Genomic DNA, 4,097 nt, shown 5'->3' with positions numbered 1-4,097 from the left:
CCTCCTTGTCTCCCTGAGCTCATGTCCTGTCCCTTCCCTCCGGACCTGCTCCAGGAGGCCCTGCCAGTAGGGAAACTGACACAGCAGAGGATCTGTTCCAAGCTGAGAGCACCACTCACACTGAAGTGTTCTTCTTGGTCCCTTGTGCTGTCCACCTCATCCAGCCACTCCTGGTGCAGAGACTCAAACCTTTCACAGTACACAGACTTAAGCTCCTGCCTGTAAAACACAGTACAGATTGCACAGCATGGTCACACTGGGTGAGGGTAAGCCAATGACACACACTCATCATTTTGAAACAGGTGCCAGGAGCAAAAGAGAAAGGGGGAACGAATTACACTGACTCACGAGAGGCAGAAATGTTGACTCTCATTCTAGAAGAATTTTGTCTTAAGCTGCTACCAGAGACATCATTTCATGAGTCTTCCCTCTCAAACACCGAGGATGCATTCGTGCATACCTCTCCCAAGATGGCATTTCTGGCTTAAAATTAGACTCATCTTCCCTTCCCCTTATGGAGTAACCTATAAATTCTAAGAGCCTAAGTCCATGTCCTGAAGGCAACATACCCTGTGGTGTTTTACAGACACGAAGTGTGCAGGGAACCCTTTCCCCACGTGAGACTTACAAAAGAGAGCTCTGGTGATATCTCCTAATAGGTACAGTTTTGTAGACCACAGAGGACTGGCCTCCCTTACAAGAAGTTACCTGTACTGTTATCTGATAGGGGAGAAACGGCTGTCTTGCCAGTCTCGAAGCTAACACATCTGAGTTCCATAAAAGGGGGTTCCCCGTTGGTTATGAGTAGGACCAGGTCGTAGAGAAAAAGGCAGTGCTCCAGAGGTCCCATCAGCTATTCCACTCTGGACATGATCAAGCTGGCAAACGGGAGTGACTTGGGAGGAAGTCTGTATACATCTGTATACAGATGGTCACAATGTTACCTTGACTTCTGCTGAGCTTTCAAAATACCCTGGAGGTTTTCATTCAGGCTTCTGAAAGAGGCATTTACATCCTTTTCAAACTGCTTCCTCTTTTCCACAAGAAACCTGGTAACATCACCTGTGTGACAAGGGAAAAGGTATCACTTTAAATCAAATATCCAGAGGGAGAAGAAGACCTTGTTCATCCCAGACACACCACCTACAGGAAAATATGAATAACTATGCATCTGTTGTCTTTTTTTTTTTTTAAGACAGGATCTCTTGTAGCCTAAGCTGGTCTCAAACTTGCTATGTAACTGAGGCCAACCTCAAGTTCCTGATTCTGTCTCTACTTTCTAAGTGCTAGGAATACAGGCATGGGACATCCTGCTTGACTAAAGAATGCCACTGACAAACAATTTTCTGGACACGTCAGAACCCAAGCAGTTCCTCTGCACCAGAAAGAGCAATGTTGTCAAGACTTCCTTGCTTGTATGAACCGACTCTACACGCCAGCTAAGAATTGATGATGGCTCTCTAGTAATGCTGTCTTGGTCCACCTACACAAGTGAATAAAACCTGCCTTGGTTGAGGGGGTGGTACACTGGCATTGTTACCGTGGACGACAGAAAACAAGCTAGTGTGGCATGCACGACATGTACAAGCTATCTCGCTTTTCTTCCCGGTGCTGCCTTCGGAGTTCCCTGACAGGCTCCTAAATGTCTACAGACTGAAGGGTGTTTAATACGCCCTCCTTTGGCAGGGGTTCCTGGAGGAGAGCAACTTTGGAAAGCCAGAAAAATGACTTGATTCAGAACTTGAAAAACAGCTGTTGAAATCTGACATACCCCTCCTGCAGTAAGTTAAAGAGCAGAGATTTATCTGCTCGCCCATCATCTCTAGTGACACTCTTCAGAGATGCAGGAAGCAGGAAGCAGGAAGCAGGAGTCTCTCCCCTCAGCCTGGGCGACAGCTATTAACATTTCCCCTGCTCACAGCAGCGTCTTAAAAGTTAAGGTAAAGGTAACCCCTGAAGGCCAAAGGACAACTTCCTCTTCAGAAACATCCTCGGAGCCACAGAACTGTCCCAGAGTTCTGCTGTCTCTCAGTGACCACTTTCTCACTGTGCAGAAGTCGGAGGGTTGGAAAGAAAGTTCTGGGACTACCAAGACCTGCTCAAACCTACCTTCGAAATCCTGCATCCTCTTCTCAACAGGCTCCCTGGGGGAAAAAATAACACAGAATCCTTAACTGAGGACAAGCATCCTAAGTTTGCTTTGAAGGAAAAGGAGAGGCATGCTGTTTTGCAGAGGCTAGAGCTTATGTGGGGTAAAGTCAGACTGTCCTTCCTTTGGGTCATTAATTTTAATCCTCTGTCCTTGTTTTTTGTACTGACCCAAAGCGTCCCTTGCAGACACATATGACACATGGCTAAGGGTTACTTCCTGGAGCACAAGTGACTGAAAGCCTACTGTATCCCTAGGCATCCCACTCCAGGCTGGGTTTGGACGGCTCACGGAAACCGCAACCCAGGCGTTCCCTGCCCAACTGCAGGCAGCTGCACAGAAGCATCTCCTCTTCTCAAGTGGTGACTTTGTGTCTGTTGTGTTCTGGCAGTGTAGGGGATTTTATATTAAATGTTTACCGGGATCCTTTCCCGGTGCAGCGGAGGGTTTCATAAAGGTGTACTCACCCATGTGCCCTGCACTCCAGCCACACTCACTCTCCTCCTTCCTCCAGCCCCTCCTGCTATTCCTCCTACATCACCCATACAGTGTCTCTTCTACTTTCGTGCCAGGTGACCATGTGCAACCTCCAGAGTCTGCCTCTAACCACCTCCTCTCAACCCCTGCAAACCTTCCCCTCAACTGGGTATCGCCCACCTCTTCCCAGTCTCCCCTCTGAGGTCAGGTTACATCATTTTATGGACCTATTTGTAATCCAGGATCCCCAGAGGAGAGAAAACAGGTAGCAGTAAGCCTCTTTGATGCTGGCCTACTTCACGTAACACCACACTCTCCACTTGGATCCGTTTTCTGGGAAAGGGAACTTTTTGCTTTGTATACCTGCATATAACCGCAGTGAAACTACTTCTACAGGGAAGGCTAACCCTTTAAGACATCACCTGGCCTCTTACACTTCTGATCCTGAGGAATGGCTGCCCATCTCACTGGTACCAACTGCTGGATTGTCCGCTGCATCGAGAGGGAAGGAAAAAAACTTTGCAAATGAAGCATGCTGTTCTTATCATCCTGCATGGGAAACAGCTCCACTCTAGAGTTGGTTGAGCCCATGTCCAACACAAAGGTTTGGAAGCAGTCTTCCAGGAACTCATGCTCCTCCTCCACCCCACCTCCCACAGGTGAAACTCAGCTTGGCCCCAGTCTAGGGACAGCAGATACATGCATGTGCACAAGCCTTACAAGAAAATTCCCTGTGAGCCCCTGGGCTTCTTCAGAGGCCATGTTGGCCAGGACCAATGTCTCTGTAAGCCGTGCATCTATCTATCTCTGCCATGGGCTGAGACTGTCAGGTGGGGACCGAAACCCAGAGCATGGCTGAGAATCAGAGGTCTGAGTCCGAATCCCCTCTGCCCTCCATGCCCCCCCCCCAGTCCACCCAGAAGAAATACCATGGAATGGCCTGATTAGTATCAGACTGCCTCCCACACTCCATGTGCCAAGTAGTAGAGTGTCCCCCCCACAGTTGGGCCCAGCCCCATAAGCCCCATATCAGTTGTTACCAGGTTTGACTGCATCTGGGTTCTTGGAGTCTTCTGATGGGAGGGTCTTATCTACCCTCGGGCGCTTGGCACTTTTCTTCATGGCCTTCTGTTCCTTGCTTGACATGGCTTGAACCTTCCTGGGTCAGACAGGACTCCTGAAATGTCGGTATGCACAGACAGTAAAGACGCTGAATTTCATGATGGTAAGTGAAAACAGGGAGCAGGACTCCACAGGCTGTGGCCAAGTGTGCTGACACTTGTGGTGGAGCAAAGAGGAGGGGACAGGGTGACATCAATACCCCTCCAGGTCCAATCACATCCTGTCCCGTTTTGGTTTTTTGTTTGTTTGTTTGTTTTGCTTTTTTCTGGCTGAATGCAGAGCTCTCCACAAACCAGTAGCCCTCTATCTCAGTTCCTTCTCCTGATTTCTTGTCACCAGGTTAGGACAA

General features: G+C 48.8%; 1 pseudogene; it reads right to left on the bottom strand.

Moving 5' to 3' along the window:
• Positions 1–119: 119 nt before the first annotated feature.
• Positions 120–3,772, bottom strand: LOC114615615 (annotated as a pseudogene).
• Positions 3,773–4,097: the final 325 nt, after the last annotated feature.

This window comes from Grammomys surdaster, unplaced genomic scaffold (assembly GCF_004785775.1).
Source record: "Grammomys surdaster isolate TR1022 unplaced genomic scaffold, NIH_TR_1.0 126968, whole genome shotgun sequence".
Classification (NCBI taxonomy): domain Eukaryota; kingdom Metazoa; phylum Chordata; class Mammalia; order Rodentia; family Muridae; genus Grammomys; species Grammomys surdaster.
Note: the sequence above shows the minus strand (reverse complement) of the source record. Positions and strands in the feature narration are given on the sequence as shown.